Source organism: Oncorhynchus clarkii, chromosome 17 (assembly GCF_045791955.1).
Source record: "Oncorhynchus clarkii lewisi isolate Uvic-CL-2024 chromosome 17, UVic_Ocla_1.0, whole genome shotgun sequence".
Lineage (NCBI taxonomy): Eukaryota > Metazoa > Chordata > Actinopteri > Salmoniformes > Salmonidae > Oncorhynchus > Oncorhynchus clarkii.
The window spans coordinates 68,369,118-68,395,010 of NC_092163.1; the positions used below are offsets into that span (position 1 = coordinate 68,369,118).

General features: G+C 43.8%; 1 protein-coding gene across 4 annotated transcripts in view; it reads left to right on the forward strand.

Moving 5' to 3' along the window:
- The window catches only part of LOC139371321 (forkhead box protein J3-like), a 146,101-nt gene that overhangs the window by 89,309 nt on the left and 30,899 nt on the right, over window positions 1-25,893 (forward strand). The window lies entirely within an intron of this gene.

Consider the following 25,893-nt stretch of genomic DNA (forward strand, 5'->3'; position numbering starts at 1 on the left):
TGAAGACGGCTGCACAGTATTGTCTTTTATCGATGGCGGTTATGATAACGTTTAGGACCTTGAGCATGGCTGAGGTGCACCCATGATCCGCTCGGAAACGAGATTGCATAGCGGAGAAGGTACGGTGAGATTCGAAATGGTCAGTGATCTGTTTGTTAACTTGGCTTTTGAAGACTTTAGAAAGGCAGGGTAGGATGGATATAGGTCTGTAACAGTTTGGGTCTGGAGTGTGGACCGCGGCAGCTATCCAATCTTTGGGGATCTCAGACGATACGAAAGAATTTGAACAGGCTAGTAATAGGTGTTGCAACAATTGAGGTAGATCATTTTAGAAAGAGAGGGTCCAGATTGTCTAGCCCGGCTGATTTGTAGGGGTCCAGATTGTCTAGCCCGGCTGATTTCTAGGGGTCCAGATTGTGAATTAGCCCATAGTGGGATGAATGGGTGCGCCGAGGTGTCTGGCCCCTCTTGACCACTGCAATGTATTATTTATGGGTCAGCGAGTATGGCAGCTCTACATTAACTTGGCTCCTTGACTGTTTAGGAAGGATGTGACTTATTTTACCTCCATAGCAAGTCAAATAAGATTCTAGGAAAGTTCAGATTTGGTCTGAAGTTGGAAGCTAAGGCGGCACATCAAAGTCGAAAATCTCTTCTCTGTTTCTCTGTGCATTCCTTTAAAACGAATAGTGCACAGGTTATCGCGGGAGATCTACCTCGGTTACAGGATTGAGTAATGTTCTATTGGATTATGATGCAAAGGCATGACGTGATTGGCTGCCCCATACGAACTTAAGTTTGTTTTCTTTGACTAGTTACTGATCATACTTTGTATAATTGGAGGATAGTTTCTCTCTGTCCTATTGGGGGATCTTTTGTATTTTGTACAGCCTATCTAGAGGCTTCGGATGATGGTGAATGTGGCCCTGAAGACCCCTGGTCTTTTTGATCAAGTTCATGTATCCTTTTCTACTCCCTGTTTGTTCCGTATTGAGAGCGATGGGAGAAGAACACAACTGAACATGAAACGAAGGACCCATATTTCCACAAAAAAAAATGATTGCAATTCATTGAGCAGCTAAACTCCCAGAGGCAGTCTGTTTGCATTCACCAGGCATAGTCTATACATGATGCCACCAGACAACCCCACCATGTTTCAGATGAGGTCGACCCAATTGCAACAGCTTCCTCCGTCCTGCCTTTAGTGGTGCTCAATCATGGCCTTCATGTCTCTACTACTGAATAGAAAATGAAAATGCCTAACCAATTTGACACTCTTGGTACATTACATGTGATAGGATGTTTTTTCTTTTCCATTCCAGAGAAATAATCGTGCTGTTCTCAGGCGTAGCCTAAGTCACCATTTTGTTTTCAAAAGTTGACTGATAAATTTGACTTTGTCAAGAATGGTAGATTAAGGAATGCTTGTTGCCTACATTTTATGAGTTGTATGCTCTGATTATTGCTCTTATTGTGGAGTATAAACTCCGTAATTTTAAATGTAGGCATGGAAGCAAATCAAAGGTCTTTGGTTTCTCTGCCAGACTTCATGGCCCAAAGCAACCACATTATTTCCTCTCCTTCAATTGTGCCTTTACTAAGTAATGTAAAGGCTAAATGTAACCACCAACACGTGGCACATGATCTGCCCCTCACTATTATACCCTCTACCCTAAAACAGGTAAATGCATTTCGTTTTGGTGATCAAGGCTCGGTTATATGTATTATTGTGGCATTTCTACAGAACAGGGGTTGTTTTTACACCCACAAATCTCCAGGACCGGTAACCATTTAAATCTGCTTAGAGTTTTTCCAATTTTAATTATTATACAAAATTATTGCAACCAATAGAATGAGATATATGTAGTTGAAGTCGGGAGTTTACATACACTTAGGTTGGAGTCAACTCGTTTTTCAACCACTCCACAAATTTCTTCTTAGCAAACTATAGTTTTGGCAAGTCGGTTAGGACATCTACTTTGTGCATGACAAGTAATTTTTCCAGAAATTGTTTACAGACAGATTATTTCACTTATAATTCACAATATCACAATTCCAGTGGGTCAGAAGTTTACATACACTAAAATTCCAGAAAATGTCCTGGCTATAGAAGCGTCTGATAGTCTAATTGACATCATTGTAGTCAATTGGAGGTGTACCTGTGGATGTATTTCAAGGCCTACCTTCAATCTGAGTGCCTCTTTGCTTGACATCATGGGAAAATCAATAGAAATCAGCCAAGACCTCAGGGTGAAAAAAATGGTAGACCTCCACAAGACTGGTTCATCGTTGGCAGCAATTTCCAAATGCCTGAAGATAGCACGTTCATCTGTACAAACAATAGTGCGCAAGTATAAACACCATGGGACCACGCAGCCGTCATACTGCTCAGGAAGGAGACGTGTTCTGTCTCCTAGAGATGAACGCACTTTGGTGCGAAAAGTTCATATCAATCCCAGAACAACAGCAAAGGACCTTGTGAAGATGCTGGAGGATTTTGAAGCATCATCTCAAGACATCAGTCAGGAAGTTAAAGCTTGGTCACAAATGGGTGTTCCAAATGGCCCCAAGCATACTTTGAAAGTTGTGGCAAAATGGCTTAAGGACCACAAAGTCATGGTATTGGAGTGGCCATCACAAAACCCTGACCTCAATCCTATAGAAAATTTGTGGGCAGAACTGAAAAAGTATGTGCGAACAAGGAGGCCTTACAAACCTGACTCAGTTACACCAGCTCTGTCAGGAGGAATGGGCCAAAATTCACCCAACTTATTGTGGGAAGCCTTGTGGAAGGCTACCCGAAATGTTTGACCCAAGTTAAACAATTTAAAGGCAATGCTAACAAATACTAATTGAGTGCATGTAAACTTCTGACCCGCTGGGAATGTGATGAAAGAAATACAAGTTTAAATAAATCATTCTCTCTACTATTATTCTGACATTTCACATTCTTAAAATGTGGTGATCCTAACTGACATAAGACAGGGAATGTTTACTAGGATTAAATGTCAGGAATTGTGAATAACTGAGTTTAAATATATTTGGCTAAGGTGAATATAAACTACAGACTTCAAGTGTATGTGTATACATACACACACACACACACACACACACACACACACACACACACACACACACACACACACACACTGCGTTCGGAACGTATTCAGACCCCTTGACTTTTCCCACATTTTATGTTATAGCCTTATTCTAAAATGGATTCAAGTTTTTTTTCCCTCATTAATCTACACACAATACCCCATAATGACATAGCAAAAACTTGTTTTTCGAAATGCTTGCTAATTTATCACATTTACATACATTTTCAGACCCTTTACTCAGGTCAAGAACCGTGGTATTCCTGATTCTTCTTGCGTATGACGCTACAAGCTTTGCCCACCTGTATTTTGGGAGTTTCTCCCATTCTTCTTTGCAGATCTTCTCAAGCTCTGTCAGGGGAGCGTCGCTGCACAGCTATTTTCAGGTCTCTCCTGAGATGTTAGATCGGGTTCAAGTCTGGGCTCTGGCTGGGCCCCCCAAGGACATTCAGAGACTTGTCCCGAAGCCATTGCTGCATTGTCTTGTCTGTCTGCCTAGGGTTGTTGTCCTGTTGGAAGGTGACCATTCGCCCCAGTCTGTGGTCCTGAGCTCTGAGGCAGGTTTTCATCAAGGAATGCTCTGTACTTTGCTCCGTTCATCTTTCCCTCGATCCTGATTAGTCTCGAAGTTCCTGTCGCTGAAAAACATCCCAACAGCATGAATCTGCCAACACCATGCTTCACTGTTCACTGGTGCCTGGTTTCCTCCAGACATGATGCTCAGAGCTCTACGGACATTTCCTTTGACCTCATTACTTTGTTTTTGCTCTGACGTGCACTGTCAACTGTACGACCTTATATTGACAGGTGTGTGCCTTTCCAAATCATGTCTAGTCAATTTACTTTACCACGGGTGTACTCCAATCAAGTTGTAGAAACATCTCCAGGATGATCAATGCAAACAGGATGCTCAATTTCAAGTCTCATAGCACAGGGTCTGAATACATATGTAATTAAGGTATTCCTGTTTTATATTTTGTTATAAATGTTCAACAAATCCTAAACTTGTTTTTGCTTTGTCATTATGGTGTTTGTAGATTGATGGGATTTTAAAAAAAATATCAATTTTAAAATAAGACTGTAAAGTAACAATGTGGAAAAGGGAAGGGGTCTGAATACTTTCCGAATGCACTGTATGGGGGTTACAACCATCCCAGCTCTGCAGATTTTGCTGCAAAGAGACAGTCATTAGCTCATTTGTTTTGGCATGGTCCGTATGTAGCTTGTTTTTGGTCAGAGGTTCAGGAATGGCTGAAGAATTACAACATTTACCTGGAGCTAACTCTGCACATAGCACTGCTGGGTGATTTCATTTTTTTTTTAAGTCGGTCAATCTATCAATAATATAATACATTTTTTTTACAAAAAGTGTCTTAATTTACAATCTGTAGAAAATAAGAGAATAGAAAGGTTCAGAACTTTTGTGAAACAGTACAGTTGAAAACTATATGAAAAATATAAATCAACTTGGTGTTCACAGATGGATGGGAGGGGTTGAGTGGAGCTGAAGGATGGGACTAAAAACAAACTAAATATGACTATTGTAAAATAGATTGTTTCCGTAAATTGTATATAGTATGTATAAGCTGGAAGCAGAAGCCTAAGTGTTGTCCATTTAGTTTACTCCAATTAGTGGAGGGGGGGTGGGGTTAGGGGAAAATAATAAAGCAATATGGATGGATATGGATATATCTATGTGTGTGTCTATATATCTATGTGTAAATGGATTGGAAATGATGCAGACAGTTAGATTGTGGCTTTCATCAATGTATCTGCAGTATTAAAGCTGATCTACCCCATAAATGTTTCATTCATTTTACATCTATTTTATATTCACTGCTTACACAGCTAGCGACTCGCACAAGGCCATATAAAACAAAATGTCCCTATTATCCAATAGGCTACATCTTTGTAGTATTTAATGTGTTCTACTCTTAAGTGGGCGGTTAGCAACACTAGGTACCAAAGAATGTTTCTGTGTGGGCACTATAGGGGGCTACAGTGCTGTGAGTCTGTTGGCCCCACACATGACATTTTAGCCCAAAAAACAATTAACCCTCTCATATGAATTTAAAGTTCAAATCAAAATGTCTCAAGCGCCGAATACAACAGTAGACATTACTGTGAAACGCTTACTTATGAGCCCTTTCCCAACATTGCCGAGTTAAAAAGTACGACGAATTTGCAAAAAAAATGAAAGATTTGTAACACAAATAACAATACCGAAGCCAAATACACTACCTCTCAAACGTTTGGGGTCACTTTAGAAATGCCCTTGTTTTCCATGAAAACTTACGTGAAAGTAGTTGCAAAATTATTAGGAAATATAGTCAAGATGTTAACAAGGTTATAAATAATGATTTTTAATTGAAATAATTGTATTCTTCGAACTTTGCTTTCGTCAAAGAATCCTCCATTTGCAACAATTACAGCCTTGCAGACCTTAAGCATTCTAGTGGTCAAATTGTTGAGGTAATCTGAAGAGATTTCACCCCATGCTTCCTGAAGCACCTCCAACAAGTTGGATTGGCTTGATGGACACTTCTTACGTACGGTCAAGCTGCTCCCACAACAGCGCAATAGGGTTGAGATCCAATAACTGTGCTGGCCACTCCATTATATACAGAATACCAGCTGACTGCTTCTTCCCTAAATAGTTCTTGCATAGTTTGGAGCTGTGCTTTGGGTCATTGTCCTGTTGTAGGAGGAAATTGGCTCCAATTAAGTTCCGTCCACAGGGTATGGCATGGCGTTGCAAAATGGAGTGATAGCCTTCCTTCTTCAAGATCCCTTTTACCCTGTACAAATCTCCCACGTTACCACCACCAAAGCACCCACAGACCATCACATTGCTTGATGTGATGGTCAGATGGCGTCAAGCACTCCTTCAGCATCTTTTCATTTTTTCTGCGTCTCATGAATGTTCTTCTTTGTGATCCAAACAACTCAAACTTAGATTAATCTGTCCATAACACTTTTTTCCCAATCTTCCTCTGTCCAGTGTCTGTGTTCTTTTGCCCATCTTAATCTTTCATTTTTATTCCCCAGTCTGAGATATGGCTTTTTCTTTGCTGTTAATGTTGAGACTAGTGTTTTGCGGGTACTATTTAATGTATCTGCCAGTTGAGGACTTGCGAGGTGTCTGTTTGTCAAACTAGACACACTAATGTACTTATCCTCTTGCTCAGCTGTGTGCCGGCTCCTCCCACTCTTTCTACGCTGGTTAGAGCCAGTTTGCACTGTTCTGTGAAGGGAGTAGTACACAGTGTTGTACGAGATCTTCAGTTTCTTGGCAATTTCTTGCATGGAATAGCCTTCATTTCTCAGAGCAAGAATAGACTGATGAGTTTCAGAAGAAAAGTTATTTGTTTCTGGCCATTTTGAGCCTGTAATCAAAACCACAAATGCTGATGCTCCAGATACTCAACTAGTCTAAAGAAGGACCGTTTTATTGCTGCTTTAATCAGTTTTCAGCTATGCTAATATACTTGCAAAATGGTTTTCTAATGATCAATTATCATTTTAAAATAAATGTTGGATTAGCTAACACAACGTGTCATTTGAACACAGAAGTGATGGTTGCTGATAATGGACATCTGTACGCCTATGTAGATATTCCATTAAACAGCTGTTTTCAGCTACAATAGTCATTTACAACATTAACAATGTCTACACTGTATTTATGATCAATTTGATGTTATTTTAATGGACATAAAAAATTGCTTTTCTTTAAAAAACAAGGACATTTCTTAGTGACCCCAGGCTAGAGGTCGACCGATTAATCGGAATGGCAGATTAATTAGGGCCTATTTCAAGTTTTCATAACAATTGGAAATCGGTATTTTTGGGTGCCGATTTTGCAGTTTTTTAAATTATTACAATTTTTTTACTACACACCTTTATTTAATCTTTATTTAACTAGGTAAGTCAGTTAAGAACACATTCTTATTTTCAATGACGGCCTAGGAACGAGGCAGAAATATTTTCATAAATCCACTCTGCAAAAAAAAATTATCTTCGCTTATATTTAGCCAATATTGATCAGAGTTACCTTGTCCTATGGATATCTACACAGTTATAAAATTGGCAAGGTGGTGTAAGCCTACACGAAACACAGACCTTATTTTAAGTGAATCTAAAAATATCATATGGAATAAATGAATGAAGGAACCGCTTTTCAGATTTTGCTAGGTGTCATGGGAATTATGACTCGCACTTTGGTAGTCAATTCTTACCATGTCCATTATTAAAATAGGATTTCCTGCATATAGAAATTCGTTTTTGTTTTCAACATTCATCACAGGTAACTTAAACTCTATTTTATTCAAACTGTTGAGTATTTGTCTCCAAAGCAGACTCTTCAGTATCATTGTCTTATTTTTGATAAAGATGTAAGCATGGGGTCAGCAACGGCTTAATAAAAAAATACCACCAACCTGTGGAATCACCTTAAGAACACCCATCCAAAAGCCCATATATATATATATATATATATATATATATATATATATATATATATATATATATATTAAGTTAAAATAAAAGTGTTCATTGTTCATTCAGTATTGTTGCAATTGTCATTATTCCAAAAATATAGAAGCCTACTGATAACCACCACGGCTGCAGGTAGTGTAGAGGAGCCTACTGATAACCACCACAGCTGCAGGTAGTGTAGTGGAGCCTACTTATATCCACCACAGCTGCAGGTAGTGTAGAGGAGCCTACTGATAACCACCACGGCTGCAGGTAGTGTAGAGGAGCCTACTGATAACCACCACAGCTGCAGGTAGTGTAGAGGAGCCTACTGATAACCACCACAGCTGCAGGTAGTGTAGAGGAGCCTACTGATAACCACCACAGCTGCAGGTAGTGTAGTGGAGCCTACTTATATCCACCACAGCTGCAGGTAGTGTAGAGGAGCCTACTGATAACCACCACAGCTGCAGGTAGTGTAGAGGAGCCTACTGATAACCACCACAGCTGCAGGTAGTGTAGAGGAGCCTACTGATAACCACCACGGCTGCAGGTAGTGTAGAGGAGCCTACTGATAACCACCACGGCTGCAGGTAGTGTAGAGGAGCCTACTGATAACCACCACGGCTGCAGGTAGTGTAGAGGAGCCTACTGATAACCACCACGGCTGCAGGTAGTGTAGAGGAGCCTACTGATAACCACCACGGCTGCAGGTAGTGTAGAGGAGCCTACTGATAACCACCACGGCTGCAGGTAGTGTAGAGGAGCCTACTGATAACCACCACGGCTGCAGGTAGTATAGAGGAGCCTACTGATAACCACCACGGCTGCAGGTAGTGTAGAGGAGCCTACTGATAACCACCACGGCTGCAGGTAGTGTAGAGGAGCCTACTGATAACCACCACGGCTGCAGGTAGTGTAGAGGAGCCTACTGATAACCACCACAGCTGCAGGTAGTGTAGAGGAGCCTATTGATAACCACCACGGCTGCAGGTAGTGTAGAGGAGCCTACTGATAACCACCACGGCTGCAGGTAGTGTAGAGGAGCCTACTGATAACCACCACAGCTGCAGGTAGTGTAGAGGAGCCTATTGATAACCACCACGGCTGCAGGTAGTGTAGAGGAGCCTACTGATAACCACCACAGCTGCAGGTAGTGTAGAGGAGCCTACTGATAACCACCACGGCTGCAGGTAGTGTTGAGGAGCCTACTGATAACCACCACGGCTGCAGGTAGTGTAGAGGAGCCTACTGATAACCACCACGGCTGCAGGTAGTGTAGAGGAGCCTACTGATAACCACCACGGCTGCAGGTAGTGTAGAGGAGCCTACTGATAACCACCACAGCTGCAGGTAGTGTAGAGGAGCCTACTGATAACCACCACGGCTGCAGGTAGTGTAGAGGAGCCTACTGATAACCACCACGGCTGCAGGTAGTGTAGAGGAGCCTACTGATAACCACCACAGCTGCAGGTAGTGTAGAGGAGCCTACTGATAACCACCACGGCTGCAGGTAGTGTAGAGGAGCCTACTGATAACCACCACGGCTGCAGGTAGTGTAGAGGAGCCTACTGATAACCACCACAGCTGCAGGTAGTGTAGAGGAGCCTACTGATAACCACCACAGCTGCAGGTAGTGTAGAGGAGCCTACTGATAACCACCACAGCTGCAGGTAGTGTAGAGGAGCCTACTGATAACCACCACGGCTGCAGGTAGTGTAGAGAAGCCTACTGATAACCACCACGGCTGCAGGTAGTGTAGAGGAGCCTACTGATAACCACCACGGCTGCAGGTAGTGTAGAGGAGCCTACTGATAACAACCACGGCTGCAGGTAGTGTAGAGGAGCCTACTGATAACCACCACGGCTGCAGGTAGTGTAGAGGAGCCTACTGATAACCACCACAGATGCAGGTAGTGTAGAGGAGCCTACTGATAACCACCACGGCTGCAGGTAGTGTAGAGGAGCCTACTGATAACCACCACGGCTGCAGGTAGTGTAGAGGAGCCTACTGATAACCACCACAGCTGCAGGTAGTGTAGAGCCCCACCACCACCACTCTGGGTCATGTGCTGCCACTTCTGAAATCACCTCACAATGTTACAAATGAAAAAACATATCCTATTTGTATGATGTACATTTTATATTTCTTGTGTGGTGGGGATGGGCTTCTGTAGTTTTACATGGCTCAGTGCAACCAGCAGCTACTGTTTCTGCAATTTTAGGTAAAACCACAGTACAACAAGTCTTAAATATTATTATAAACTCAGCAAAAAAACAAATGTCCTCTCACTGTCAACTGCATTTATTTTCAGCAAACTTAACATGTGTAAATATTTGTATGAACATAACAAGATTCAACAACTGAGACATAAACTGAACAAGTTCCACAGACATGTGACTAACTGAAATTGAGTAATGTGTCCCTGAACAAAGGGGGGGTCAAAAGTAACAGTCAGTATCTGTTGTGGCCACCAGCTGCAGTAAGTACTGCAGTGCATCTCCTCCTCATGGACTGCACCAGATTTGCCAGCTCTTGCTGTGAGATGTTACCCCACTCTTCCACCAAGGCACCTGCAAATTCCTGGACATTTCTGGGGGGTAATGGCGCTAGCCCTCACCCTCCGATCCAACAAGTCCCAGACGTGCTCAATGGGATTGAGATCCTGGCTCTTCGCTGGCCATGGCAGAACACTAACATTCCTGTCTTGCAGGAAATCAATGGTGACTTGACCCTCATGCTGGAGGGTCATATCAGGATGAGCCTGCAGGAAGTGTACCACATGAGGGAGGAGAATGTCTGCCCTGTAACGCACCATGTTGAGATTGCCTGCAATGACAACAAGCTCAATCCGATGATGCTGTGACACACCGCCCCAGACCATGACGGACCCTCCACTTCCAAATCGATCCCGCTCCAGAGTACAGGCCTCAGTGTAACGCTCATTCCTTCAACAATAAGCGTGAATCCGACCATCACCCCATGTGAGACAAAACCGCGACTCGTCAGTGAAGAGCACTTTTTGCCAGTCCTGTCTGGTCCAGCGATGGTGGGTTTGTGCCCGTAGGCGACGACGTTGCCGGTGATGTCTGGTGAGGACCTGCCGTACAACAGGTCTACAAACCCTCAGTCCATCCTCTCTCAGCTTATTGCAGACAATCTGAGCACTGATAGAGGGATTGTGCATTCCTTGTGTAACTCGGGCAGTTGTTGTTGCCATCCTGTACCTGTCCCGCAGGTGTGATGTTCAGATGTACCGATCCTGTGCAGGTGCAACACGTGGTCTAACACTGCGAGGACGATCAGCTGTCCGTCCTGTCTCCCTATAGCGCTGCCTTAGGCGTCATGCCTCCTTGCAGTACTCATGCCTCCTTGCAGCATGCCTAAGGCACGTTAACGTATATGAGCAGGGACCCTGGGCGTCTTTTGGTGTTTTTCAGAGTCAGTAGAAAGGCCTCTTTAGTGTCCTAAGTTTTCATAACTGTGACTTTAATTTCCTACCGTCTGTAAGCTGTTTGTCTTAATGACCGTTCCACAGGTGCATTTTCATTGACTGTTCATTGAACAAGCATGGGAAACAGTGTTTAAACCCTTTACATTGAAGATCTGTGAAGTTATTTGGATTTTCACGAATTATCTTTGAAATACAGGGTCCTGAAAAGGGGACGTTTCTTTGATTTATTTTTGCTGAGTTTATATTAAATATTATAAATCTGATGCACCCCCTGAAAAAAACATGTTAAATATGAGGAGAATGTTCATACATTTCAGCTGTTTCTAAAACATTGTTCTGGTATTACCATTTATACTGTAGGAGTGATGGCTCACCAAGACAATTGTTTACTCTGCCCTTCTTCAAGGGGGGCAACTGTTGGGCCGAGGGTCGTGCTCTACCTCCGGAGGTAGCGATTGAGTCGAATTAGAAAGTACACAAGTGTACCTTTTGAGTAATATGTGTAGAGGATGGTATTTTTACAGGAAGTGTAGTTAAGTGTGAAGATGCTCTAAATGGCGTACTGACAAACGGCTTTCATCAGATCTCTCATGTGGAACAGAGAGTATGTGAAGGCTTTCATCAGGTCTCTCATGTGGAACAGAGAGTATGTGAAGGCTTTCATCAGGTCTCTCATGTGGAACAGAGAGTATGTGAAGGCTTTCATCAGATCTCTCATGTGGAACAGAGAGTATGTGAAGGCTTTCATCAGATCTCTCATGTGGAACAGAGAGTATGTGAAGGCTTTCATCAGATCTCTCATGTGGAACAGAGAGTATGTGAAGGCTTTCATCAGATCTCTCATGTGGAACAGAGAGTATGTGAAGGCTTTCATCAGATCTCTCATGTGGAACAGAGAGTATGTGAAGGCTTTCATCAGATCTCTCATGTGGAACAGAGAGTATGTGAAGGCTTTCATCAGATCTCTTATGTGGAACAGAGTATGGGAAGGCTTTCATCAGATCTCTCATGTGGAACAGAGAGTATGTGAAGGCTTGCAGGGAGCATAAACTGGAGGATGTCATTTTGCCTCCTATCTCTCATGGCCTGGCGCTGCCTCTGCATCTGCAGACAGAGAGGGAACCATGTATAGCACAACAGCCCAAAAGCGCAAGCCTGCATCGCTCAAAGAAATGGACCAAATGTACAGTAGCAGCCAAGCTTATTATGCTCTTCTGTCTTATGGCAAATATTGTGAATTCACCACTGGTTTGCGTGTTTTGACAAATGGCTTAGGCTAAGTGCAAGACTATTGTTTTTCCCTAATTTGAAAACCTATCATGTGTCTTTGTTTCCTCTTTTGAAATGTCACAGTTGGAGATCAGATTAGACAGTAGAAGTAGCAGAAAAACTGTATAAAAAAAAATCTATAAAAAAAAAGTTGCCGTCTGAGGGTGGGTGGTGGATGGGTTAATACATAAATATATAATACACTGTTTTTTACAAATATTGTTTTAGTGCAGTGAGCCCTCATCTGGATGCTGCAGATCTTTTGACATTCATAGATTTACAGAGTAGATCATATATTTAATAGTGCCATCCCCATCTGTTTAAGGGTGCTCGTTTGCAGTGAAATGATTGAGCTTGTCTGTAGGCTGCTGTAGTCCGCTAGCTACAGTAGCTAGCCTCCTGTGCTGTTCTATCTCTGCAGTGAGTTATGTGAGTGGCTGTGGAAAGCCCTTTGACTGTGTGTGCTTTGCTCACAGCACCAGGCGGGGGAGAGCTCTCTGAAGGACTATGATTAAAAGAGGCTTCAGACGAGTGGCTCAGATCTTTTGTCGTTGTGTTGACCTGTCATTCAGTATTAAATTAAGTTCATTTTCCCCACAGCCTTTCAAATAAATTTGCAGCTGCCAACCCGACTTCCAATTTTGAAATGGAGGCTTTCAAAAAAAAAAAAGTCAGGGCTTTAACTTTGAATGCATCCACAGGCTTTTCTAAATGTCTGCAGACCCCGTTCAAGGTTAGCTTACTCAACAAAGCAGATAAAGGTGTGGGTGTGATGGAGGTTGAGCTCAGTGTTGGTCTCCAAATATCTTCCTCTGCTGAAAAGGGAACATCCTTGGTGCAGCTTTCATGAACACTTTGTTAGCTGTTAGTTTGTCAGCTGAGCCGTATTGTCTGTGGCTGTACTCCTTCCTATATGTGGGCTTCAACAAAGTTACACATCAGATGAAGACGGATATCTTGACTTACTACTGAGAGGATCACAGATCTCACACTGCCATACTGGGAAGCCAGAATATGGGGAATACTCTATATAATGTCTGTTTTGAAGGACAATATCTGTGTGTGCATTTTGGATAGACGGTCTTCAGTGACTGACTGACTGACTGGTGTGTTAGTCAGTCCAGCCAGGGGGAGTGTCAGTTTCTCTGCCAGCACCATGTTGGCCCCTGCATATCTGTCTGGAAAGGAGCTCCATGTCTCCCACACCTTCCCAGCCAGAGTAACTAGTATAGTTGTCAGATTGATGTTGAAACATCAGTCACCTGTGTACTCACCCTGAACAATGGATTCAAGTGAGCTGTAATAAATTAATCTCTGCCTTTTTTTTGTTGAGTGCTCCAAATTAGTCATTTTTTGAAGTGTATCTTGGTAAATCCTTTTTGTCATGCGGAGGCCACCTGAACTCTTAACTAGTATAGTATTTTTATAAGCCTGGCCGCCAATGCTTCACGGCCCTATACTCATTTGATGGATGGGAAAGGGGGATACCTAGTCAGTTGTACAACTGAATGCATTCATCTGAAATGTGACTTCCGCATTTAACCCAACCCCTCTGAATCGGAGAGGTGCAGGGGGCTTCCTTAATCGGTAGCCATGTCATCGGCGCCCGGGAACCAGTGGGTTTAACTGCCTTGCTCACGGGCAGAATGACAGATTATTGCGTTGTCAGCTCAGGGATTCTTTCCAGCCACCTTTCGGTTCCAGTCCCAACGCTCCTACGAACCTGCCTGTCTGTCATTTGCCGAACTTGTCCCTGTACTTATGTATGAAATATGACCTGTAGCCTATCAGATCTCGAAGATCTGTATAGAATCACATGACCGTGGCAGTCAATTCCCACTATGGCTATCCAGTGGGTGTGGTCAGCACAGCTTTACCTGGGGTTAAAACTGCTTGTTGCAGTTGCTTTTTATTGTACTGTGTCTGAAGCGTGTCACAACCATGCTAAGGAGAAACCTTTTTAAATAGTCAGTGCATTAAAAGCTTGAACTATCTGATGAATTCAAAACCATTATTGTACACTTGATACGCGAGAGATACTGAACCAGTTATGTGGTTACCAGGACCACTGATTTCTTTGGCGGCTATGTTCATGCATTTATTTGTCTTTTAAATTTCTGTACGCACACATTTTATTGTGCTCATAATGTGAAATATGGGTTTAATTTAACCATTGAAAAGACAATTTCCCAATGGTGTAATCTCACTTTGCAGAAGAGCATGTTTCTTTTAAATTACTGTAATATCTCAACATGTTCTAGATAGGGTCTTCGTCACAGGGTTTTGTGATCGACATGTTTGACTGTTCTCCTTGTCTTCATCACATGGGATGGTGTTCAACTTACGTGGTGTAATAGCACTTTCATATTTATTAGTTTTCACCTTGGCATGCGTTTTGCTGCAGCAAGCAAACTGTTCATGTTTTATTAAAACAAAATACAAGTGAGTAAAGATCAGAGACTAAGGCGGTTTAAAACCTAGCATGCCAGCACTGCTACTAGACGCCAAGGGAGGCAGATCAAATGCCTTTGAAGCTTGTAAATAATCAAGTTGAAAATCGTTGCAGTTGACTTCATGGTTTTTCAAGTGTGTGCTTCGCGTCTCTCAGTACTTTAGTGGACTTGAGAGAGATCTGTGCTGTGCATCGAGCCGGCGCTTGGCTGTGTGCATCTACACTTCAGTTAGTGTGCAGTGTGTTGGGGCGAAGGGGGAATGAAGGAATGTCTAAGGCAGGCCTTTTCAGTACATGGTTTATGTGGTTGGCTTGTAAAAGGTGAGGTGTGCAGAATGTTGGGAGGTAGAACCTATTCCTAACCTGACTCATCTCACCCGGTTCTATAAACAGCCAATCAGAAAGGCCTCTTCTCTATGACCCTGGGGTCACTGTTCTTCACACTACTAAAAGGATTAAAAACATCTTGTGAGATTGCACCGGGTCAGACTGTAGTTTAGCACCTTTGTGTGTGTCTGTGTGTGCTCCCATGCATAACGTGTGTGTGTGTGTGAGAGTGTGTGAAAGAGGAAGGTGGTGCCGTGCTGTGGGAACGCTGTGGCGTTCAAGGCATCCCACACATCGTCCCACACCCACTACAAATAGACAGTGAAGGTGCTACATTCCTTAGCCCCTGTGGAGGTCTCTGAAGCAGAGTTGTGTGTGTTTTGTATAGGAATGGGGCCTTGTATGAAATGTGTCACAACAACAGTGTAAAGTAATCTACTGTGCCAGTGCTTTATCTTCACCACTGTTTGGTCCCTACCTTGGTTTTATCCTAGTTGTGCTGTCAGTACTGTTTCGCCTTGGTGCTCTCGCCCTCTCTTTCTCGCTCCGCTTTCTCTCTTTCTCGCTCCGCTTTCTCTCTTTCTCGCTCCGCTTTCTCTCTTTCTCGCTCCGCTTTCTCTCTTTCTCGCTCCGCTTTCTCTCTTTCTCGCTCCGCTTTCTCTCCTTCTAACCTGTGTCACTCCGCTTTCTCTCCTTCTACCCTGTGTCACTCCGCTTTCTCTCCTTCTACCCTGTGTCACTCTGCTTTCTCTCCTTCTAACCTGTCACTCCGCTTTCTCTCCTTCTAACCTGTGTCACTCCGCTTTCTCTCCTTCTACCCTGTGTCACTCTGCTTTCTCTCCTTCTAACCTGTGTCACTCTGCTTTCTCTCCTTCTAACCTGTGTCACTCCGCTTTCTCTCCTTCTAACCTGTGTCACTCCGCTTTCTCTCCTTCTAACCTGTGTCACTCCACTTTCTCTCCTTCTACCCTGTGTCACTCCGCTTTCTCTCCTTCTACCCTGTGTCACTCTGCTTTCTCTCCTTCTAACCTGTGTCACTCTGCTTTCTCTCCTTCTACCCTGTGTCACTCTGCTTTCTCTCCTTCTACCCTGTGTCACTCTGCTTTCTCTCCTTCTAACCTGTGTCACTCCGCTTTCTCTCCTTCTAACCTGTGTCACTCTGCTTTCTCTCCTTCTACCCTGTGTCACTCCGCTTTCTCTCCTTCTAACCTGTCACTCTGCTTTCTCTCCTTCTACCCTGTGTCACTCCGCTTTCTCTCCTTCTAACCTGTGTCACTCCGCTTTCTCTCCTTCTAACCTGTGTCACTCTGCTTTCTCTCCTTCCGCCCCGTGTCGTCGCTCCGCTCTTTGCTCTCCGCTCTTTGTTCTCTCTCGCGGGCTCTCTCTCGCGGGCTCTCTCTCTCGCGGGCTCTCTCTCTCGCGGGCTCTCTCTCTCGCGGGCTCTCTCTCTCGCGGGCTCTCTCTCTCGCGGGCTCTCTCTCTCGCGGGCTCTCTCTCTCGCGGGCTCTCTCTCTCTCGCGGGCTCTCTCTCTCTCGCGGGCTCTCTCTCTCGCGGGCTCTCTCTCTCCGCTCTCTCTCGCGGGCTCTCTCTCTCCGCTCTCTCTCGCGGGCTCTCTCTCTCCGCTCTCTCTCGCGGGCTCTCTCTCTCCGCTCTCTCTCACGGGCTCTCAGGCCTTATCGGAAAGATCACATCCCTTTCTGTATGACTGGACTAGATCTTAGGTATGCACCGCAGAAGATGTGGCTCAACTCTTTTTATCTGCCTCAGTCAATCACATGGGGTTCTACCCATTACAGGGCACTGCAGACAAGCTATTTGTCATTCTTTCTCCTCTTTAGTCACTCTAAAATGGATCTTTGAAGTGGCTGCGCTGGCCCTTGTTTTTTAAGTTGCTCTTAAAAGCCTTGTGGGTGCCATCTTTCATAAGTCTCATTGTTATTGTTGAAATGATATGTTGATTTCATAGAGATGGGCTGAACCTAAATGGGATGGAAGCACGGCAAGTGGAACCGATGCACCATGTCTGGAACCAACAGGACCCTGAACAGCTTCTACCCCCAAGCCATAAGACTGCTAAATAGTTAACAAAATAGCTACCCAAATATCTGTAGCAACTCTTTTGACTCATCACATAAGCTGCTGCTACTGTTTATTACCCATCCTGTTGCCTAGTCACTTTACCCCTACCTATATGAACACATCTACCTCAATTAAATCGTACCCCTGCACATCGACTCGTTACTGGTACCCATTGCATATAGCCAAATTATCGTTACTTATTTTGTATGTATTCCTCGTTATTTTTCTCTCTGCATAATTGGGAAGAGCCCGTAAGTACGAAATTCACTGTTAGTGTACACCTGTTTACAATTTGAGTTTGTGATTGGTCCAAAACGGGGATCTGCCTCATCATTAGGGCTTTTCTCCCATCCAGTCTGAAGGGTCTTCGCCCGTGGCTTTATAGGTAGTGTAAAGTGAACGTGTGTGTGGTACATTAGTGTCAGTGTTATTATCTGGGAAAGGTGTCATAAGAAATCAACTTCAACTCCACTAGAACGGCTCTGAGTTATGCAATATACACTCCTGCTTCTTTTACTTGCTGAGGAAAACATTTTGATCACAATGCTGTAAATCCGAAGGTATTTAAGCGTCATCCCATTTGGAGTTGAAGGTATTTAAGCGTCATCCCATTTGGAGTTGAAGGTATTTAAGCGTCAGCCCATTTGGAGTTGAAGGTATTTAAGCGTCATCCCATTTGGAGTTGAAGGTATTTAAGCGTCAGCCCATTTGGAGTTGAAGGTATTTAAGCGTCATCCCATTTGGAGTTGAAGGTATTTAAGCGTCAGCCCATTTGGAGTTGAAGGTATTTAAGCGTCATCCCATTTGGAGTTGAATCTAAACAATTAACGAGCGTGTCCGGGCCTTCCCTTACTTAGTAAGATAGACGTTTTCAAAAGGCTCACAAGTAAATACTTAACTTTACATGAGAGGTGTGAAATGTCATAACAGCCATGTGTTGGGATGCCTGTCAGGAGGATATATTTTTGAGGCAGAGATGCAGCAGCAGGGAAGGACAGCATTAGTGTAAGTGTATGAACGTTAGACAGACCTGTGGAGAGACCGACCGCTCTTCACTGGTTCTCTGTGTGAGACGTCTACCTCCCTGCATGTCAGTACGTGTCCTGTGAGGCTGCAGTCCCCCTGGGTCTCTCAGCGGTGTGTGTACAGGGTGCTCTGACCCCTTCCCTCCCTGCCTGTGAGGAGAGGAGCAGGGTTCTGACACCGCCTGTCCCTTTGGCTCACTCTGAACGTTTGACACGCGGAGCACGGGGTCAGCGTGACCTACTTTCCCCTGGTGGCCCTTCTGTTGTGCCGCAGCTCCCCGCTCCGCGGTGGTGTGTTTGTGGGGGAAGGTGGGGAGGGATGTCAGGGCAGGGCGGAACTGCTTACGCCTTCACTGCTGTCCCGGTGTGTTAGATCACCATGTTCTTTAGGAAACACGTTGTGGTGTGTGGGAGGCGGTTGTGGGAGACTCACACAGTGGATGAGCATGAGCTGCACTGTGGGGGTTGCAGGTACATGCTGGGCAGTGCTTGGGCTGGACCCCTGCTCAGCACTCGGCTCTGTCGGACTAAATTTGCATTACTGCTCATACTCAATGATCCCGTCTACTTCCTGTACTTGTGTTAACACGATCTGTACTAGGTACCTATCAGGCTGCTCCATCCTCATTGAGTGGCAGTAACATACTGCGTACTGTAGATGCTTAGGCTAATTGTAGTGTTGCTTTTCCCAAAACAGACACATTAATATGGCTAACTGGCTTTAATTGGAAGGATTCTCACCAGAAGCAGAAGTGGGTGTCATCAGGTTTCTCTGTGTAACACTGCAGTTGTAATGTGTTAAACGCTTCTATTCACTCCGCTTTACCCTTTCTCCCATGAATGACCCTCAGCCTGTTAGTTTCACACCAGTGATGTTGTAAGCTTAGAGAGGGGAGCGTGTTTGACAGAATACAGCATGCTGCTGGAGCGCAGAGCCTGTCAGGGCAGTGGGAGTGCTGCCAGAGAAGAGTTCAGTAGTCTAGGCTGGGTTGGGTTAGATGACTGTATCAATGATTTAGACTCGCAAGAAGGCCCTAAATGAAGACTGAGCAACCTCTCTCCCTGTGAGAGGTTGAGCACTACTACTGCCTCATCTCATTGAAGCCATGGAAGTTGAAGGCCGAACACAATACTGCAGGGATTGTTAGCAGTAAACGGGAGTTGAAAATTTGCAGTCTTCGTTTTAAAAAACAAATAATTTTAAGACCATGGTATCAATAATTGCTTATTATACCAGACATTTTTTTTATTTGACCTTTAACTAATTCTTATTTACAATGACGGCCTGGCAAAAGGCCTCCTGCGGGGCTGGGAACCGATGTATTTTAATATCGCGCACAGATGTTATAAGGATCATTTAGTTGCTAATGGCAGCTGGCGTCACCCCGGTCGGACTCATTGAGAGTCTCAAGTTGAAGGCCTTCACTGAGCTAGCCTGCAACGTCACTTTTCGCCACCATGGCCTATTTATTTCCTTAACTTACCTCATTTGCACTCACTGTATATAGACTTTTTGTTTTCTTTTGTTCCACTGTATTATTGACTGTATGTTTTGTTTATTCCATGTGTAACTCTGTGTTGTTGTATGTGTCGAATTGCTACGCTTTATCTTGGCCAGGTTGCAGTTGCAAATGAGAACTTGTTCTCAACTAGCTTACCTGGTTAAATAAAGGTGAAATAAAAAAATACCTTGCAGAGTTTGAGCTACTTTTTATTTATTTTATGTAATCTTAACCGACTTCATTTGGATTCAATGTGCTATTGAGTTTTCAAATAGAAATAAATGGTGCCAAGTGATCAAGGACTTTGTCCATTCATTTACAATGCATTCAGGACGTTTTCAGACCCCTTGACTTTTTCTACATTTGGTTATGTTACAGCCTTAATCTAAAACAGATTCACTTAATTTTTTCCTCATCAATCTACACACTACCATAATGACAAATTGAAAACAGGTTTGTAGATATTTTTGTAAATTTATGTAAAAACATACCTTATTTACATAAGTATTTAGACCCTTTGCTAGCCTAGTTAAATAAAGATTCACTTAAACAAATACTAAATTGAGCTCCAGTGCATTCTGTTTATATTGATCATCCTTGATGTTTCTACAACTTGATTGGACTTCATTTGGGAAGGCACCTGTCTATATAAGGTCCCACAGCTGACAGTGCATGTCAGAACAAAAACCTTGCCATGAGGTCGAAGCAATGTTCCATAGAACGCCGAGACAGGATTGTGTCGGCACAGATCTGGGGAAGTGTACCAAAACATGTCTGCAGCATTGAAGGTCCCCAAGAACACAGTGGCATCCATCATTCTTAAATGGAAGAAGATTGGAACCACCAAGACTCTACCTAGAGCTGGCTGCCCAGCCAAACTGAGCAATCGGAGGAGAAGGGTCTAGTTCAGGGAGGTGACAGAGCTCCAGAATTCCTCTTTGGAGATGGTTGTCCTTCTGGAAGGTTCTCCCGTCTCTGCAGCACTCCATCATTTTGGCCTTTATGGTAGAGTGGCCACTCCTCAGTAAATGGCACATAACAGCCTGCTTGGAGTTTGCCATAAGACACCTAAAGACTCTCAGACAATGAGAAACAAGATTCTCAGGTCTGATGAAACCAAGAATGAACTCCTTTTGGCCTGAATGCCAAGTGTCACGTCTGGAGGAAACCTGGCAGCATCATGCTGTAGGGATGCTTTTCTGTGGCAGGAACTGGCATACTAGTCAGGATCGAGGGGGGGAAAGAAACAGAGCGAAGTACAGAGATCCTTGATGAATACCTGCTCCAGAGAATTGAACCTGATCAATCAGCTCTGGAGACCTGAAAAGTGCTGTGCAGTGACGCTCCCCATCCAACCTGACAGAGCTTGAGAGGATCTGCAGAGAAAAATGGGAGAAACTCCCCAAATACAGGTGTACCACGCTTGTAACGTCATACCAAGGAACACTCGAGGCTGTAATCGCTGCCAATAGGTGCTTCTACAAAGTACTGAGTAAATGTTCTGCCTACTTACAGTTGAAGTCGAAGTTTGCATACATCTTAGCCAACTACATTTCCACTCAGTTTTTCACAATTCCTGACATTTAATCCTAGTAAAAATTCCCTGTCTTAGGTCAGTTAGTATCACCACTTTATTTTAAGAATGTGAAATGTCAGAATAATAGTAGTGATTTATTTCAGCTTTTATTTCTTTCATCACATTCCCAGTGGGTCAGAAGTTTACATACACTCAATTAGTATTTGGTAGCATTGCTTTAAACAATTTAAACTCGGGTCAAACGTTTTGGGTAGCCTTGCTTTTTCAGTTCTGCCCACACATTTTCTGTAGGATTGAGGTCAGGGCTTTGTGATGGCCACTCCAATACCTTGACTTGGTTGTCCTTGAGCCATTTTGCCACAACTTTAGAAGTATGCTTGGGGTCACTGTCCATTTGGAAGACCCATTTGCGACCAAGCTTTAACTTCCTGACTGATGTCTTGATGTAGCTTCAATATATCCACATAATTTTCCTCCCTCATGATGGCGTCAATTTTGTGAAGTGGACCAGTCCCTCCTGCAGCAAAGCACCCCCACAACATCATGCTGTCACCCCCGTGCTTCACGGTTGGGATGGTGTTCGACTTGCATGCCCCCCCTTTTTTCCTCCAAACATAACAATAGTCATTATGGCCTAACAGCTGTATTTTTGTTTCATCAGACCAGAGGACATTTCTCCAAAGTACGATCTTTGTCCCCATGTGCAGTTGCGAACCGTAGTCAGGCTTTTTTATGGTGGTTTTTGAGCAGTGGCTTCTTCCTTGCTGAGTTGCCTTTCAGGTTGTTGATATAGGACTTGTTTTACTATGGACATAGATACCTTTGTACCTGTTTCCTCCAGCAAATCTGTGATTGATTTACACTTTTCGATCCAAAGTACGTTCATCTCTAGGAGAAAGAATTTGTCTCCTTCCTGAGCGGGATGACGGCTGCGTGGTCCCATGGTGTTTATACTTGCGTACTATTGTTTGTACAGATGACCGTGGTCCCTTCAGGCGTTTGGAAATTGCTCCCAAGGATGAACCAGACTTTTTTTCCTGAGGTCTTGGCTGATTAATATATATATATATATATTGCTCAAAAAAATAAAGGGAACACTTAAACAACACAATGTAACTCCAAGTCAATCACACTTCTGTGAAATCAAACTGTCCACTTAGGAAGCAACACTGATTGACAATACATTTCACATGCTGTTGTGCAAATGGAATAGACAACAGGTGGAAATTATGGGGGTTGGTGGGGGTTGTGCTTACAGCCCAACACCGTGCAGGACGTTTTTCATTTGCCAGAGAACACCAAGATTGGCAAATTCGCTACTGGCGCCCTGTGCTCTTCACAGATGAAAGCAGGTTCACACTGAGCACATGTGACAGTCTGGAGACGCCGTGGAGAACGTTCTGCTGCCTGCAACATCCTCCAGCATGACCGGTTTGGCGGTGGGTCAGTCATGGTGTGGGGTGGCATTTCTTTGGGGGGCCGCACAGCCCTCCATGTGCTCGCCAGAGGTAGCCTGACTGCCATTAGGTACCGAGATGAGATCCTCAGACCCCTTGTGAGACCATATGCTGGTGCGGTTGGCCCTGGGTTCCTCCTAATGCAAGACAATGCTAGACCTCATGTGACTGGAGTGGAGTGTGTCAGCAGTTCCTGCAAGAGGAAGGCATTGATGCTATGGACTGGCCCGACCGTTCCACAGACCTGAATCCAATTGACCACATCTGGGACATCATGTCTCGCTCCATCCACCAACGCCACATTGCACCACAGACTGTCCAGAAGTTGGCGGATGCTTTAGTCCAGGTCTGGGAGGAGATCCCTCAGGAGACCATCCGCCACCCTATCAGGAGCATGCCCAGGCGTTGTAGGGAGGCCACACACACTACTGAGCCTCATTTTGACTTGTTTTAAGGACATTACATCAAAGTTGGATCAGCCTGTAGTGTGGTTTCCCACTATAATTTTGAGTGTGACTCCAAATCCAGACCTCCATGGGTTGATAAATTAGATTTCCATTGATCATTTTTGTGTGATTTTGTTGTCAGCACATTCAACTATGTAAAGAAAAAAGTTTTTAATAAGAATATTTCATTCATTCAAATCTAGGATGTGTTATTTTAGTGTTCCCTTTATTTTTTTGAGCAGTGTATGTATATATATATTCCCCATGATGTCAAGCAAAGAGGCGCTGTGTTTGAAGGTAGGCCTTGAAATACATCCACAGGTACTTTCAATTGACTCAAATTATGTAAATTAGCCTGTCAGAAGCTTCTAAAGCCATGACATTTTCTGGAATTTTCCAAGCTGTTTAAAGGCAGTCATTTTAGTTTATGTAAACTTCTGACCCACTGGAATTGTGATACAGTGAATTATAAGTGAAATAATTTGTCTGTAAACAATTGTTGAAAAACTGACTTGTCATGCTCAAAGTAGATGTCCTAACCGACTTGCCAAAACTATAGTTTGTTAACAAGACATTTGTGGAGTGGTTGAAAAATGAGTTTTAATGACTCCAACATAAGTGTTTCAACTTCCAACTTTAACTGTTTGTAAATTTGATATTTCAGTTTGTTATTTTCAATACATTTTTCAAACATTTCTAAACCTGTTTTTGCTTTGTTATTATGGGGTAGTGTGTGTAGACTGAGGGGAAAAAATTGTTTCATCCATTTTAGAAAAAGACTAACATAGCAAAATGTGGAAAAAGTCGAGGGGTCTGAATACTCTCCGAATGCGCTGTATACAGGCACCTCTCTCTGGCATCAAATGCATGACGCACACACTCCACTCCTCAGAGGGGTTGGCTTTGAATGCATTGTTGTACAACTGACTAGGTATCCCCCTTTCCTCACCACTCCTGCTCCTTGACGGCTGAGTCTGGAAGGTGGGTGGTTTTACTTGGGTCTTGGAGATTCTCCAGTACTTTTGTGTACCTTTTAGTCAGTAGTTGTGAAAGTAGCGCTCACCAGCCAGAAGTCTTCCCTGAAAATGACATGCTACATCACATGAGCAGATTTGTGATCTCTTGTTCTCTCTCACTCTGCTGGGTGTGCATCTTGCTAGCTGTCACTCAAATGGCGAGGGGTTGAAGCTCATTGCTTTGCTTCATCTTGGCCAGGTCGCAGAGTTAGATGAGGACTTGTTCTCAACTGGCCTACCTGGTTAAATAAAGGTGAATTTTTTTATATATATATTTTTTTATTAGCTTAAACTAATTGCTGGGGACAATTTAGGGGAAATGGCGCCGTACGTCTTCCAGAAAACACTTTTCAAACTAGGGATTTCAAATAAAATGTCATTTGTCACGTGGGCCGAATACAACCGGTGTAGACCTTACCGTGAAATGCTTACTTACACGCCCTTAACCAACAAGACAGTTTTAAGAAAAATAAGGGTTAAGAAAATATTTACTAAATACACTAAAGTAAAAAAGAGTAACAACAATGAGGCTATATACAGGGGGTACCGAGTCAATGTGCGGGGATACAGGTTAGTTAAGGTAATATGTACATGTAGGTAGGGGGAAAGTGAGGTAGGGGGAAAGTGAGGTAGGGGGAAAGTGAGGTAGGGGGAAAGTGAGGTAGGGGGAAAGTAGGTAGGGGGAAAGTCTGGGTAGCCATTTGATTAGCTGTACATCAGTCTTATGGCTTGGGGGAAGAAGCTGTTAAGAAGCCTTTTGGACCTTGACTTGGTGCTCCGGTACCTCTTGCCGTGCGGTAGCAGAGAGAACAGTCTATGACTAGGGTGGTTGGGCCTTCCTCTGACACCGCCTGGTATGTAGGTCCTGGATGGCAGGAAGCTGGGCCCCAGTGATGTACTGGGCCGTACGTACTACCCTTTGTGTAGCATTAATTCATATTTAGTGGATAATTGAGGTAAGCCAGTAATTCTGCTCATAGATTAGGCTTGTATGAACTACACAATGGCACATCGAGCCCAAAGTAGGAAGTTTAAAAAATACTTAAGTCGCCAGATACCCCAGATATTGGGGTTTGATATGCCTCTTCATTATTTGATAAGTGTGTTGTTTGTTTTTAAATATATTTTCGTTTTCTGAGCCTACTGAGGTTCAAAACTACTTTCTCTTTACTGATGTTACAACTAGCTCCATCTTGTGGGATGTGTACTCATCTCACATCAACCTATGTCCAACTCAGCTGCACTAAAAAGCTTTGGGATCCTCCTATCCTCCTATCAATACTACTCCATAAAATGAAGTGGAGATGCGCGCATTCAGTGAGTCCACTAAGCCCATGGCTTGCCCAGCTCCTGCTGATTCCAGGGCCCTGCCTGCCTGCCTGCCTGCCTGCCTGCCTGCTTGCCTGCCTGCTTGCCTGCCTGCTTGCCTGCCTACCTGGCTCTATCCTGGCTGTTATTAATCCAGGAGCATCACTCTACAGCCATCATCAATGTTGCTTCAAGCCCCTGATCAGCCTGAGGACCAGCCAACACCATAATGAGTTAACTTTCAGAATGATCTCCATAATGTATTTCCTTCCCCCCAAGGAGCCTTGTGTAGCGTTAACTCATATCAGGCATCATCCCAGAGAGGGTCTCATTCGGGATGCGTGTGTCACTTAATTCAAGTTGAGTTTAGATTTTTGGCGCCCATGTAATTTGAGAAGTAGAAGAAGCCAGGTTGCTGCGGTCTCCAGAGTGTTGTTACCAGGTAGAT